We start from the raw sequence: 17,091 nt of genomic DNA, 5'->3' as shown, positions 1-17,091 counted from the left end.
GCATCTGGAGGAGGAGGGCCAGGTGCTGGGTCGAGGTGGAACGGACATTGATTGGAACATGTGATCGATTGAGGAGAAAGGGGGTGGTTTGGGGAGCTTTGTATTACTGAAGGAAAGCCCGGGTTTTTCAGATTCAGGATTTCCTAGATGTGCCAGTTTACCTATTTCTAGTAAAGAGAACTTTGGAAAATGCCTGCTTCCGCATCTTTACTGGAAGTTGGGGGTTTTCTGGAATGCTGACATTATCCCGAATCTCCAAAGACACCAGCCGATTCACCAAACAAGCCGTGGAGATTCCCCTCCCCACTGAAGAGAGGGGGGACCCTCCGGCTACAGGAGTACCTCCAAACAAGCCCAGCGGGGGTGAAGACCCGATGGTGAGTGCCCCCATCACCCCTTTCTCAATTAAAGTAAAACTAGTCCTGCCAGAAACAGGGAAAGAAACAGAACTCCCAACGGTAATAGACACGGGCTGCATCAGATGTCTAATCGGCCTTAAAATTGTAGAACAGTTGGGCATCAAAACAACACCCTTAAAACAACCAATTAAATTTTACCAGGTTGATGGCACTCTAATTGGGGGGGTCCCTTCCACTCATGTTACTGAACTGATTAGATTAGAAATGGGGAAACATCATGAACTCATACGATTTATAGTAACCCCAAAGATGTCAGAATCTATCATACTAGGCCTGGCTTGCCTAGATAAATGGGGCCCCACCATCACATGGGAAGGTGGATACCGAAAAGTCAGGATAGGGGTTGGCCCAACACCCCTTTGCCCTCCCCCCAATCACCAACCTACCCAAAATGACCAGCAGCCAGAAACAGCAGCAGCTTCTTCAGACAAGCCTCCAGGCGAACACCAAATCCCTAAGATGTATGCAGACTTAGCCAACGCTTTCAGCAAGGAGGAATGTAATCTCCTCCCCCCTCACCGGCCCATAGACTGCACCATCGAATTACAATTAGGGGTTAAATTGCCGAAGCCTAGGATGTACTCCATAACACCTGATGAGATGACTGAATTGAGGAAGTACATTGACACCAACCTAGCCAGAGGGCTCATTGAGCCTGCAAAATGCCATTAACCTTGCTTTATATTGGACCTCATTGTTGGGTAGTACTTTCTTCTTGCATCCTACAGCTTTGCTACCCTGTGGCCAAGCCATAGATGTGAACACATTATGTTCACCCATGGATTTCATTTCCTTGCCCATGGCTCATTTCCACTTTACTTGTTCGATTTTAGGTAATGCCAATACTTCCTTATAGTTTAAACAGTTTCACTGATTAATTGTTGTCTGTAGCTTGTAGAAATGGCTTTGAGCAGGGTCAACATTCTGAGTTCTATTTTAAGGGCAATCACTTTCTTCCATAATATTTCTCTGTTTACTCTGTCAAATGCTATAGAGGCAGCAAAACATTCTTTCCTCTGACTGATATGTTTTAGATGGTGTGATGTTTCAAGACAAAAGAATTGTCAATAGTGGACCACATCTGCTAAAGACTGCTGGTTCTTCTACAAGAAATGCACTTTTCATCTACCTACTTTCAACTCTATTCAAGGGGAAGCTAACATAGATTTTAGTTACACTTGTTAAATAAATGGGCCTGGAATTGCAGAGTCCATTTTCTTCTCTTTTTTATATATATGGGAACTAAAATTGCCACCTCGTAGAATTACACATTTATAATTCTTTTATAAAATGGTTAATTCATATCTGAGAATATAATTGGCTAATATCATGAAAAAAATGTGAGCTTTCCATTGGGGCTACACCTTCCTATTGTACAAAAGACCCTTTGATTGAACACACCTTCACAATCATGCAACAGAAGCCCTCAAAGCAACGAGAATGGTGTCATGAGTTCCCTCCCCACTGTTATCCCAATCCCGAGTCATGCCACTTAAAATGCCATGGTGAAAAGCAGAGTTTGAATTCCATAGAGATGAAATGGTTGGATCTATCATTCACTCAGACACACACCAACAACCCATTTGCTTTACCAGATAGAGAAACACAAACACAAACCTCGGCAACTTTGTAGGGGCCAACTAATGTTGATATCTGGATGGAGATGTCTCTGTCAGCTCCATCAACAATCACCAAAAGGTTGTCCTTCCTTCCACAGCTGTAGTTGGGAACATTGGCTTCTCCAGTAGAGAGCATGTCCAGCAAGGCATCTGAAGTGCCGAGGGTGTTATCATAGTTGTCATAGAAGTTGTAGCCAAGGGTGTGATTGTGCAGGTGTCGGAGATTTTCGTTAACCACTTCAATATTGAAAACCATGCGTAATATACTGTCCTTTTCATTAGGTAAACTAGTGTAAAATGATGTTAATATTAGGTTAACAGAGGCTTAAGTCAATATCGATCCAAATCAGAGACAAATGATAGTCACCCATCACTTTTTTTGATATTGTGAATGTTCAGAAGACAGGATGGAAAAAGTTCTCCAAAAGGACTAAAATTAAGAATGTAGTATTATTTGTAGCAGAACTAATTTTCATCAGCCCAGTAACCAAGTTGCAGAATATTTCAGTCATTAAGACAAAAACAGAATATATGGAAGAGGATTTTTAAGAAGTGATTCAGAAAAGCTGTTCTAAAACATGTCATCCTCTATTCCTAAAAAATAAGGGATTGAGTATCAATCTACAGTTATAAAAATATAGAAATGACATGGCCAGAGGGAAGCACAAAAATCACTACTTTCAAGAAAACTTCATATTCAAATCATGAACTGAGGATTGAAGAGGAAAATAATGTGGATTTCTTTCAGGTTTTATTTTCCTCATAATTTGGATTTGAGCCTCTCCTAGAAAATAAGACAAAAGTGAAAGGCCAGGAAATCAAAAGGATTCAAGAAATTAGTCAGGTCCTGCAATATAAGAATAACTAAAATAATAATAAGAAGAAAAAAAGATGATGTAAAACTATTCAACACCACCGACAATATTGCTACCCTACAAAATGTCCTTGACTATCTGTCAGAATGGTCAAACAATTGGCAACTCCAAATCTCAACCAACAAATGCTCTGTTTTACATATTGGCAAAAAAAAATAAAAATCAAAACACTAAATACAAGCTGGGCAGATACGACCTCGTAGACGACCCTCACTCTGTCACAGACCTTGGAGTACTCATCTCCAATGATCTAAGTGCCAGAGCTCACTGTAACAGCATTGCCAAAAAGGCATTAAAGGTTGTTAACCTAATCTTGCATAGCTTCTTCTCTGTAATATCGTACTACTAACTAGAGCATACAAAACATTTGCTGGACCAATTCTCGAATACAGCTCATCTGTCTGGAACCCACACTGCATATCGGACATTAATACAATTGAGAGAGTCCAGAGATATTTCACGAGAAGAGTCCTCCACTCCTCTGCTCGCAATAGAACTTGGAACTAAGGAGAAATTTCCTGACAGTTAGAACAATTAATAAGTGGAACATCTTGCCTGCAGAAGTTGTGAATGCTCCAACACTGGAAATTTTTAAGAAGATGTTGGATAACCATTTGTCTGAAGTGGTGTAGGGTTTCCTGCCTGGGCAGGGGGTTGGACTAGAAGACCTCTAAGGTCCCTTCCAACTCTGTTATTCTATTCTATTCTTCTAATACCTTATTCCACCAGACTTGAAATTTGGGGCTTAGACAACTTAGAACTACGCCACCTTCATTCTGACCTAAGCATAGTACATAAAATTATCTGCTACAATGTCCTACCTGTCAATGACTACTTCAGCTTCAACCACAACAATACACAAGCAAAGAGTAGATACAAACTTGATTGCAGAAAATATGACTTCAGCAACAGAGTTGTTAATGCCTGGAATGCACTACCTGACTCTGTGGTTTCTTCCCCAAACCCCCAAAACTTTAACCTTAGACTGTCTACTGTTGACCTCATCCCATTCCTAAGAGGTCTTTAAGAAGCGTACATAAGTGCACCAGCGTGCCTACCATCCATGTCCTAATGTTCCCTTGTATTTATATCCATCTCATGTATTCATAATTATGTCTGTACTTTTATCTGTTATCTAATACATGCTTGATTAAATAAATAAATAAATAAATAAAACAAACAAATAAAATAAATAAATAAATAAATAAATAAATAAATAAATAAATAAATAATAGAAAAGTTGTTAGACTTGCAAATGGAGGGAATGAAACTCCATCACAGTGAATGACTTACAATTGAATCTGACTAGAAGGAGCCATGTTGAAAGTTAATGTTGTGTGTGTTATTGCTGATGCAGAGATGACTATACCAATGAGAAGATCTCCTGGCCTATAATAGCTCCATGGCTTTTCTCCCTCCTGGTGGTCCAAATTCAGTGGGCATTTCTTTCTAAGTTTCTCAGAGACTGACTGGGGCACCAGCAGCATCAGAAGCAGGAGCAGAAGCAGGAGGTCCATAATTCATGGGCCTGAATCAATCTCCTTCCCGTTTCTAAAGAAGAATTAGAAGAATTGGATGCAGTCATACAGGATGGAATCTCCAATGGCTTTCCGGATTCAAATAGTGACAAACCAAGATTCACCTGGAAGAGAGAGAAACTACACTGAAGATCACAGCTCCTGCCTGTCCTGTAACTTGGGCCACAAAAAGCATAACCTGTGGCATTTATCCTTTTCTAATACAAGATCCCTTCCATGTCACTTCAATGTGATGTTTACACCAAAGGCAGTCACTGGAGAGGGAGGAGAAGAGGTCTCAAGGCCTGTGAGGAGATAATTACAATGAGAAGGATCTTGTCCTTTTGGGATCCTGAACCTCTTCCATCTGATGAGGGGCAGGTGGAGAAAAACATATTAGTGAAAAATCACAGATCGAACTCTTGGGGCAGTGTTGTATAGTGGCCAGAGTCCTTCCTGTTAGTACATGTCCAGAAAGTGATGCTGCAGCAAGAGACTTCAACAGCCAGAAAAGTGACTTCTGCTGTCCTTCAGTGTGGTCTTTTGTCTCCAGAGACTGCTGAGGAGTTTGGTGCCACTCTACATTGGTGCCACTTAACTCTAGTGCTGCCTGTGCTCTAACGCCATGGAAGCAATCATTATCCTTGAACCCAACTTAATGTGAAGAGGTTGGGGTTTTCTTTTCAATGGGATTTCCATATATGAATCCCAAATTGGAGCTTTATTTTTGAATTCCTGTAACTGAAGAGAAATTTAATTTTCCATTTTTTCTAGAAGTATCAATGTTTGCATGAGAGCAGACTAAGAGACAAGAAAGGGATGGCCTGTTGATGGCATCATTGGCTAATAGAGAGATGGTTATAGAACAATGGATAATAAGTTTTTGTTTTAGTTTCCTTTTAACTTTCTGTGTTGTCTCTTCCACACTGAGAGCCTTTACATTTTTTAAGTTTCATGGTTTCTTAACAACCACCGTGTGCTGTGAGGTCTGCAGCTGAGATGGTGGCAGCACCCAGAGTGTGGTGGATGGTGTAGCCTGATTTCTTGTTACAACCACCCAGAAGTTGGTTTAGGAGGACCGGGTGGAAGATCCTCTGGGTATGTTGATGCACTTGGTGCAACTCCTGTGATATTCTCATCTTTGAGGCTTTATTTGAAACTCCACCCCAGAAGACCTCCAAGTGCTTCTACCAGTTTGGAGTTCCTGTGTTGTGGTTTCTCTTGGTCAATTGTTGATGGATTGTGTTTCTTATCTGGAGGGGGAATGTTAATATTACAGCTGATCTCGAGATAGGGGATATAGTCACCGAGCCCTTGTCATGGTCTGATCACTCTCTCCTTCATCTCGACCTTCGAACCGCTACACCCCGCCACAGGGAGGCGGAGCCGGTAAGATGGTTCCGCCCCAGGCGCCTGATGGAACCGGATAGGTTCCAGATGGAGCTTGGGCCATTCCCTGAGGCTCTGGCACACGCCTCGACTGGAGACCTAGTGGCTGCCTGGGATAGGGCGGCCGCTGGAGCTCTGGATCGGGTCGTGCCTTTGCGGCCTCTGACCCGGCGCCGATCTCATTTAGCTCCTTGGTTCACTGAGGAGCTGAGGGAGTTGAAGCGCTGGAAAAGACGCCTAGAGAGTAGTTGGAGGGCCAGTCTTTCTGAATGTGACCGGACACTGGTAAGAGCTCATATTAGGAATTACCTAGTGGCGATAAAAGCAGCGAAATGTAGCTATTTTGCTGCTCTTATTGCATCATCAGATAATCGCCCGGCCGCCCTGTTTAGGGTGACCCGCTCCCTGCTCCACCAGGAAGCGCGGGAGGACCCCTTGGAGGGTAGAGCCGAGGATTTTGTTCAATATCTGTATGACAAAATCGCTCAGATTCGGGAAGATCTGGACTCCAACTGGATAGTCTCAGGGGGAGGGACTGGGGCAGGTCTTGAGAATGTTATCTGGGATGAGTTTGATCCTGTGACCCCTGAGGACATGGACAGGATTCTGGGTAGACTGAACGCGACCACTTGTTTATTGGACCCGTGTCCCTCCTGGTTAGTGCTGGCTTCTCGGGAGGTGACATGAGGCTGGTTCCAGGGGATTATAAATGCTTCACTGGGTGAGGGTGTCTTTCCTGCCGCCTTGAAAGAGGCGGTGGTGAGGCCTCTCCTCAAGAAGCCTTCCCTGGACCCGGCAATGTTGGTAAATTATCGTCCGGTCTCCAACCTTCGTTTTGTGGCAAAGGTTGTTGAGAGTGTGGTTGCGCAACAGCTCCCCCAGCACCTGGATGAAACGACATATCTGGATCCGTTCCAGTCGGGCTTCAGGCCCGGGTACAGCATGGAAACGGCATTGGTCGCGTTGGTTGATGATCTCTGGAGGGCTCGGGACAAGGGGTGCTCCTCTGTCCTGGTCCTGTTAGATCTCTCAGCGGCTTTTGATACCATTGACCATGGTATCATGCTGCACCGGTTGGAAGAGTTAGGGGTGGGAGGCACTGTGTTGCGGTGGTTCTCCTCCTTTCTCTCTGACTGGTCGCAGTCTGTGTTGACAGGGGGACAGAGGTCGACCCCGAGGCCCCTCATATGTGGGGTGCCGCAAGGGTCGGTCCTCTCACCTCTCCTGTTCAACATTTATGTGAAGCCGCTGGGCGAGATCATCCATGGTTCCGGGGTGGAGTACCATCAGTACGCTGATGACACTCAGCTGTACATCTCCACCCCAGATCACCCCAATGATGCCCTTGAAGTGATGTCCCGCTGCCTGGAGGCCGTACGGATCTGGATGGGGAGGAACAGGCTCAGGCTCAACCCATCCAAGACCGAGTGGCTGTGGTTTCCGACGTCCCGATATAGCCAGTTGACGCCATCACTGACTATTGGGAGCGAATCATTGGCCCCCACGGAGAGGGCTCGCAACTTGGGCGTCCTCCTGGATTCACGGCTGTCTTTAGAAGAGCACTTGACGGCCGTGACCGGGAGGATTTTTTATCAGGTCCACCTGATTCACCAGTTGCATCCCTTTCTGGATCGGGACTCGTTACGCACGGTCACTCATGCCCTCGTCACCTCCTGCCTGGACTATTGTAATGCTCTCTACATGGGGCTCCCCTTGAGGAGCACCCGGAGGCTCCAACTGGCGCAGAGTGCGGCCGCGCGGGTGGTAATGGGAGCGACATGGCGCTCCCATGTAACACCTCTCCTGCACGAGCTGCACTGGCTCCCGGTGGTCTTCCGGGTGCGCTTCAAGGTTTTGGTTACCACCTTTAAAGCGCTCCATGGCTTAGGGCCTGGTTATTTACGGGACCGCCTACTACCACCAATAGCCTCCCACCGGCCAGTACGCTCTCATAGAGAGGGACTCCTCCGGGTGCCGTCAGCCAAACAGTGTCGACTGGCGGCCCCTAGGGGGAGAGCCTTCTCTGTGGGGGCACCTACCATCTGGAATGAGCTCCCCCCGGAGATACGGAGGATCCCGGATCTGCGCTCCTTCCGCCGTGCTGTGAAGACCTTTTTATTCCATCAAGCGGGCTTGGCCTGATCTCTTCCCTTTTTAAATATGTAAATTTTAATCTGTTTTTAAATTATTGGGGTATTTTAATTTGTCTGGGCCAAAAAGTTTAATTTGATTTTATCGGGTTTTTAAATTTTGTGTATTTATGTATTTTATTGTTGGCTGTTCACCGCCCTGAGTCCTTCGGGAGTAGGGCGGTATACAAATCAAATAAACTAAACTAAACTAAACTAAACAGCTGGGCCTAGAAGGGAAAAATGGGGGAGGGGTTTTGAGCGAGAGGCAAAAGGAATAGGAAGGTCCATCCTTACAATTAGAAGCAAAGGATGACCAATATCCCAGGTACATTATTTGAATGTTTATTTTATTTTATTTTATTTTATTTTATTTTATTTTATTTTATTTTATTTTATTTTATTTTATTTTATTTTATTTTATTTTATTTTATTTTATTTTATTTTATTTTATTTTATTTTTTTTTTTTTTTTATTTTATTTTCTTATTTTATTTTATTTTATTTTATTTTATTTTATTTATTTGTCAAACACATATAAGATTACCGATATAAATTATACATTATGAATACAGGCTAAGGATCAGTGGTGAAATGTAAAATTTGTTACTACCGGTTCTTTTGGCCGAAGAGGTTGCAGAAAAAAATGCTTTTAAAAGCCTCTGACAATCAGGCAACTCAGCTGGGATCGTCGGAGGCTTTTAAAAGCATATTTTTTTCAGCTGGACATGTGGGGGGGGGGCACAGGGATTTTTGCTACCGGTTCTCCAAACCACCCGCCACCATCGCTACCAGATCGGGTGATCCGGTCCAAACCGGGAGCATTTCACCCCTGATAAGGATACGAATAAAAGCGAACATTAGGACAGGGACGGTAGGCACGCTGGTGCACTTATGCACACCCCTTACAGACCTCATCATGTCATCCTCACATGATGTATCATGACTTTTTCTCCCTTCACTAAACCAGGGGTGGGCGTGGCCAGCTTGTGACACATCCGGCCCGTGGGCCACGAGTTTGACACCCCTGCTCTAGAGACTGCTAGGAAGGTCAATCAGAGCTATGGAGTTTGATGCCACTTTAGATTGGTGGCACTTAACACTGGTGATGGCTGTGTTCTAACTCCATTGGAACCACTCTGTATCCTTGAGCCCAGCCTAATGTTAGGAATAGGGCCTGTTTGGGATTTTCTTTTCAATGAGATCTCCATGTATTAATCCTAAACTGGAAGTGATTTTAGAATTCCTTGAAACTGAAGTGAAATTTTATTTGCCACCTGTTCAAAAAATATCAATTTTTGTATGAGAGCTGACAGAGGCAGGAAAGTAATGACTGTTGACCACATCATTGGCAAATTATAAGTGGAGTTATAAATGGAGTCAAGGTTATTATTTTAGTTTTCTGGACATTTTTTGTGTTGTCTTTGCCTACTGACAAAAACAATGAGAGCCTCTGAATATTGAATTTTCTTGGTTTCTTAAATAAACAGTGTGCTGTGATGTCTGCAACTGAGATTTTGACAGCACCCACATTGCAGTGGATGGTGTGACCTGATTTTTTACCACAACCATCCAGAAGTTGGTTTAGGGCAGAGGTCAGCAACCTGCAGCTCCGGAGCTGCATGCGGCTCTTTGGGCCTTCTCCTGTGGCTCCCTGTAGGAGATCCCACCACTGGCTGACCCTGCCCCCTGCCCTCCCCTCCCAGTCACTCCCTGCCTGACCGGAGAAGGTAAGGGTGATGGCGGGGGATGGAGAAGCGGCCAGGGCAGAGACAGAGAGATACAGAGAGGGGAGTAGAGGAAGGGAGAGAGGGGAGAGAGATATGTCAAAAGGATTTTGTGGTTCCCGGTGTTTTTTAACAACTGGTTCTCTGCCCTAATGACCGGCTGGGTAGGCATGGCTAGGGGGTTATGTGACTGGTGGAAGTGAGTGACATTGAGTTGGTCATGCCCACCCAGGTTTTGTGGCTCCTGGTGTTTTCTTTTCTGTGGGAAAAAGGGCCAAATGGCTCTTTGAATATTTAAGGTTGAAGACCCCTGGTTTAGGGGAATGTGGTGGCAGTTCTTCTGGTTATGTAAATGCACTTGGTATGGTAAGACTATTGTGATATTCCTATCTCTGAGGCTTTGTTTATCCTCCCCAGAAGACCTTCAAGTGCTTACAGTTAGGAGTCCCTGTGTTCTGGTTTATCTTGGTTGATTGTTGATTAATTATTTTTCTTATCTGGAGGGGGATGTTAATCTGTACAACTTGGCCCACAAGGGAGAACTGAGGTTTGGGCAAGTCCATACTTACAAGGAGGAGCATAGAATGACCAATATCCTAGCTCCATTATTTCATTCTCCAGAACCTGTCAGAACCTGCTGGATTTCACCCTTGACCTTGCTCCCTTCTTTCCCATACCTGTCAATCTTAAACCAATGTTAATACTACTATTTATTATTTTAATCTTTTATTTTCTTTTGACTTGAATATAACTTGCCTATAGTCATCCCTAACCAAGATGGGCAGCATGTAAATTAAACAAACAAACATACATACATACATACATACATTAAATTATCAAAACCCGTTAATCAAGCCTACTAAATGACATTTTTGAAAAATAATAGATTTGTTAAAGTCATTTTTTGTATTTTATTTTGACATCAAATGTTCTTTGGTATTCAGATCTGACCTAAAAATAATAATGTAGAATTTAGGGATGAAAATGCAGCCCAGCAGTCCAGCACTGGAGGCCAAGATGGAGAAGACCTGAACAGCCACCGTGTACTTCCCTTTGGTGCTCAGGTAGGCAGGCACAAAGGACACCCAGACACTGCAGAAGACCAGCATGCTGAAGGAGATCAGCTTGGCTTCGTTGAAGGCCCCAGGGAGATTCCTGGCCAGGAAAGCCACCGTGAAGCAGACAGCAGACAGGAAACCCATGTACCCAAGGGCAACATAAAACATGGTGACAGAACCCTCATTGCATTGTAGGATGATTTCTCTCAGTTGGGAGTTCATGTCAGAGTCAGGGAATGGGGGGAAAGTGCTCAACCAGATGTTGCAGATGAGAGCTTGGAGACCAGAACAAGAAAAGACAATGGAGTTGGCCAAACTCTTCCCCAACCATCTCTGCACTTTATTCCCTGGTTTTGTGGCCAAGAAGGCTAACACCACTGTGATGGTTTTGGCCAAGATTGAAGAAATGGCAAGTGAGAAGACAATGCTGAAGGCTGTTTGTCTGAGGAGGCAGGTCACCTTCCTTGGCCGACCAATGAACAGGAAGGAAGTCAAAATGGAAAGCAGGAGGGAGACCAGGAGGATGTAGGAGAGGTCCCGGTTGTTGGCTTTGACAATTGGTGTTTCCATGAATTTAATGAAGATCCCCAAGCTAAAGCCTGTGATTAAAGAGAGGAACAAGGCAATGGAAGTCAGGATAATCCCCAGATTTTCCTTATAAGAAAGATAACTTTTAATCTTGGGGATACAGTGAACTTGATTGATGTTTGGATGTTGATCATCTGGACATTTGGTACATTTGTCTGCATCTGAAAAAGAGCAAGAGTAGAGTCTCCCTTTAACATGTCCTTTATTCAAATGCATTGTTTGGGTAAACTTGTTTTTTGTGTGAATGATTGTGTGTAGGTGAAGTTAATAAATTTCTTCATTTCCCTCCAGCTAGAACATCTTAATATTCTTTGTTTCTTACTGTTACCGTTTTATCAGTGAACTTGTTGAGAGAGAATAAGGGAAGAAGAAAGGCAGTTCCATCATTTTATCTTTTCACTGCTAAATCTCTTTAATCTTTTGATTAAAGGCAAATAGCTACAATGTGAATCTGTGGCTGCCCAAAATAACCATGAGATATGGAAATATGCACAAATCTAATTGATCCTCCTATAGAAATCCAATCAAAGTTCCATCATTATATTCTGGAATCCGGAAACTCTCACTATTCAGAGCAATGAACTAAATAGTAATTTGAAACATGGAAGATGTGTTGTAAAAGATTAAGAACAAAAGATGCCATCTTTAGTTAAGGACATATTGAAAGGGTATTTTTGGAGGGAAAATGCCCCTCCAAAAGAGAATTGTAAGTTGGAACAAATATTGCTCAGAAAGCCAAAATGTTATGTAACATCCGAAAAACAATGATAAGCGGGGGCATTTCAATTGTTTTGCTAATTGCCTGAAAATGAATTTAAACCATGTGTTCGGAGCTGTAAAAGGTTCTCTCTCTTTCATGGGAGAACCCTATTGCAAAAGCTTATAACACACACACACACACACACACACACATGTATAAGTGTATCAAGCTGATGAAGGGAGGAGAACTTGTGGCTCACAAGGTTAATTCAACTGCCTAACATGCAGGAAGCCCAAGTTCGAATCCAAGTAAGGGTATGGCTAGCTGATGAAAGCTAAAAAGCTAGATCTATACTAGTCTCTCTTTATTTCTTTATCAGCAAAATATAAATTTGGTACACACACACACACACACACACACACACACACACACACACACACACACACATATATATATATATATATATATATATATATATATATATATATATATGTAGGTCTTTGGTTATTCGGGTCTTCTCCCACGTAAAATTGGAAGTGTCTTGGCGACGTTTCGACGAAGTCTCATTCGTCATCTTCAGGCTGGTGTTCTCGGCTTCGTGCTTCCAGGAGCAATGTGAGATCGCAGCTGTCTCTTCCTTTTAACTGCTAGTGGAGGTGTGAGCTGATTGGGTGGGAACTTGGCTGTGTTCTGATTGGGTGGAGGTGTGTTCTGATTGGTTAGGGGCTTGGCTGTGCTCTGATTGGCTGGGGTTGTGTTCTTTTTGGGTGGGGGCTTGGTTGTGCTCAGCTTAGTCTGAGTTGCAGGGGGATTTGAGCTGGTGAGCTGCGTTGTTGTTGTTTGGCTTCGTGTTTGTGGCCGTGCGAGCTCTTCATGGTGGGTGTCAGTCTGCTTCATGTATGGATTGGAGGGGTTTAAAGTGGCTAATGATGCAGCTGCGGTCTGGCTTCTGGTCCTTGGTCGTGGCTCATTATCAGTGTGGGTTTGAGTCTGCTTTCTGCGTGGATGTGTGGTGGTGACATCAGGTGTGGCACTTGTGAGTGTGGGTCTGGTGTCATTCGTCGTGTTAGGGACTCGTTTGTCAATAAGGGCGGGTTTCCAAATGGCTGGTAGGCGGGAGGTATCGTCTCGTTTGTTCATGCTGTGTGGGCGTTTTTCTATCTCAATGGCTTCTCTGATTATTCTGTTGTTAAAGTGTTCAGTTTTGGCGATAGTTCTGGTCTTTTTAAAGTCAATATCATGTCCTGTGGCTTTAAGGTGTTGGACCAGGGAAGAAGTTGGTTCCTCTTTTCTGACTGAGTTCTTGTGTTCTTCTATGCGTGCACTTATTCGTCTGTTGGTTTGTCCGATGTATGTGGTGGGGCAGGCGGTGCATGGGATTTCATATACTCCTTGATTTTCTAACTCAATTTTGTCTTTGGGGTTCCTTAGGATGGTGGATATTTTTCGGTTTGTGCAGAATGCTGTCTTGATGTTATGTTTGTGGAGGATTTTGCTTATTCTGTCTGTGGTGCCTTTTATGTATGGGAGGAGGGCCTTGCCATTTTCTTGTTCTCTGTCTTGGATTTTAGTGGGGGTTTCTTTTTGGATTAGGTTGGTGATCTTATTTCTTTGGAATCCATTGGATGTGAGTACGTTAGTGAGGGTGTGTAGTTCGGTTTTTAGGTGTTGTTCGTCAGCTAAGCGTTTTGTTCTGGAAATGAGTGTCTTGGCTACAGAGTTGATCTGGGCAGGGTGGTGGTGTGAGAGTGCGTGCAGATAGCGGTTTGTGTGTGTTTTCTTCTGGTATATAGTGTGTCCTAGGGAGCCATTGGATTTTCTGTAGACTAAGACATCCAGGAAGGGAAGTTGGTTGTCCACTTCTGTTTCCATGGTGAACTGTATTTTGGGGTGTAGGCTGTTGAGGTGTGTGAGGAAGTTGTCCAGTTTTTCTTTCCCATGTGGCCAGATTATGAAGGTGTCGTCCACATATCTGAGCCAGAGTTTGGGTTTGTGATCGGATTTTTCTAGAGCTTGGGTTTCAAAGTATTCCATATAGAGGTTGGCAATGACAGGTGAGAGAGGTGATCCCATGGGTGCTCCTTCTGTTTGTTTGTATTTCTGTCCATTATAGATGAAGTATGTGTTGGATAGGCAGTGGTTGGTCAGATCTAAGATGTGCTTGGGGGGGTTATATTTGTTTTGGATAACTGTCAAGGCTTCTTTGATTGGTACTTGGGTGAAGAGGGATATGACATCAAAGCTCACGAGTAGGTCACTGGGCTGTAAGTTTTGTTGCTTTATGATGTCTATGAACTGGAATGAGTTTTTTACGTATGAGGTGATGGATTCTGCATAGGGCTGTAGTTGTTTGGCGAGAAATTTGGCTAGGTTTTGTAGAGGTGAGCCTATGGAGCTGACTATGGGTCTAAGTGGGGTTCCTTCTTTGTGTATCTTGGGGAGACCATAAAGCTTGGGGCATCTGGATGATTTCTCTCTGGGTATGATTCTTTGCTGAATCTCTTCGCTGATGGGGGAGGCTTTTATTTTGGATCTGGTGGTTTTTTCCAGGTAGGTGGTGGGGTCTGTGTTTAGGGGTTTGTATATGGAGTCTTGGAGTAGGTTGGTTAATTTGGTTTGGTAGTCAGATGTGTTCATAACCACCGTGGCATTGCCCTTGTCTGCTGGTAGGATTATTATGCTGGTGTCTTCTTTCAGGTTAAGTAGTGCTGTCTGTTCCTCTTTGGGTAAGTTACTTTTGGGTGGCTTGCTGGTGCAGAGGATATTGGTGATTTCGAGTCTGATTCTGTTTGCATCGTCGGGGTTGATTTTGGTCAGGCTGGTTTCAACTCCGCATATAATGGTTTCAGTGGGGATGCTTTTGGGAGCGACTGCAAAGTTGAATCCTTTGGAAAGGACATTGGTTTCGGCTTTGGTGAGGATCCTATCTGAGATGTTATGCACTGTTTGTTTCATGTGTGGCTGTGAGGGTGGAGGGGATTGTTTCTGGCGTTCTTGTAGTCTTCGGAGTTTGTTGGTGTGTGTGTCTGTCTTGAGGGTGGTCTGTGTTTCGGCTCTCCAGATGGCAAGTTGTTTGGATTTGTCCCAAAGTGCGGGGTGGATCTTGTTGCTGAGTTTGAGGTGAAGTGTGAGGAGATCTTTGTTGATTTGGTCTAGGAGGAATCTTTTTCTGTGGAGTTCATTTCTGATTAGGGCTAGTTCTGTTCTTTTCAGAATGCGTTTGGTGGCTGCAGAGTTGAAGTGGAATTTCAGTTGGAAGCCTGTGGGGATTAAATTTTGATCTCGGCAGTTGCGAGATCTCTCAACTGCCGAGATCAAAATTTAATCCCCACAGGCTTCCAACTGAAATTCCACTTCAACTCTGCAGCCACCAAACGCATTCTGAAAAGAACAGAACTAGCCCTAATCAGAAATGAACTCCACAGAAAAAGATTCCTCCTAGACCAAATCAACAAAGATCTCCTCACACTTCACCTCAAACTCAGCAACAAGATCCACCCCGCACTTTGGGACAAATCCAAACAACTTGCCATCTGGAGAGCCGAAACACAGACCACCCTCAAGACAGACACACACACCAACAAACTCCGAAGACTACAAGAACGCCAGAAACAATCCCCTCCACCCTCACAGCCACACATGAAACAAACAGTGCATAACATCTCAGATAGGATCCTCACCAAAGCCGAAACCAATGTCCTTTCCAAAGGATTCAACTTTGCAGTCGCTCCCAAAAGCATCCCCACTGAAACCATTATATGCGGAGTTGAAACCAGCCTGACCAAAATCAACCCCGACGATGCAAACAGAATCAGACTCGAAATCACCAATATCCTCTGCACCAGCAAGCCACCCAAAAGTAACTTACCCAAAGAGGAACAGACAGCACTACTTAACCTGAAAGAAGACACCAGCATAATAATCCTACCAGCAGACAAGGGCAATGCCACGGTGGTTATGAACACATCTGACTACCAAACCAAATTAACCAACCTACTCCAAGACTCCATATACAAACCCCTAAACACAGACCCCACCACCTACCTGGAAAAAACCACCAGATCCAAAATAAAAGCCTCCCCCATCAGCGAAGAGATTCAGCAAAGAATCATACCCAGAGAGAAATCATCCAGATGCCCCAAGCTTTATGGTCTCCCCAAGATACACAAAGAAGGAACCCCACTTAGACCCATAGTCAGCTCCATAGGCTCACCTCTACAAAACCTAGCCAAATTTCTCGCCAAACAACTACAGCCCTATGCAGAATCCATCACCTCATACGTAAAAAACTCATTCCAGTTCATAGACATCATAAAGCAACAAAACTTACAGCCCAGTGACCTACTCGTGAGCTTTGATGTCATATCCCTCTTCACCCAAGTACCAATCAAAGAAGCCTTGACAGTTATCCAAAACAAATATAACCCCCCCAAGCACATCTTAGATCTGACCAACCACTGCCTATCCAACACATACTTCATCTATAATGGACAGAAATACAAACAAACAGAAGGAGCACCCATGGGATCACCTCTCTCACCTGTCATTGCCAACCTCTATATGGAATACTTTGAAACCCAAGCTCTAGAAAAATCCGATCACAAACCCAAACTCTGGCTCAGATATGTGGACGACACCTTCATAATCTGGCCACATGGGAAAGAAAAACTGGACAACTTCCTCACACACCTCAACAGCCTACACCCCAAAATACAGTTCACCATGGAAACAGAAGTGGACAACCAACTTCCCTTCCTGGATGTCTTAGTCTACAGAAAATCCAATGGCTCCCTAGGACACACTATATACCAGAAGAAAACACACACAAACCGCTATCTGCACGCACTCTCACACCACCACCCTGCCCAGATCAACTCTGTAGCCAAGACACTCATTTCCAGAACAAAACGCTTAGCTGACGAACAACACCTAAAAACCGAACTACACACCCTCACTAACGTACTCACATCCAATGGATTCCAAAGAAATAAGATCACCAACCTAATCCAAAAAGAAACCCCCACTAAAATCCAAGACAGAGAACAAGAAAACGGCAAGGCCCTCCTCCCAT

Source organism: Pituophis catenifer, unplaced genomic scaffold, assembly GCF_029215685.1.
Source record: "Pituophis catenifer annectens isolate HBS135680 unplaced genomic scaffold, rPitCat1.0.hap2 SCAF_2, whole genome shotgun sequence".
In the NCBI taxonomy this organism is placed as follows: Eukaryota; Metazoa; Chordata; class Lepidosauria; order Squamata; family Colubridae; genus Pituophis; species Pituophis catenifer.
This window is presented reverse-complemented; position numbering follows the sequence as displayed.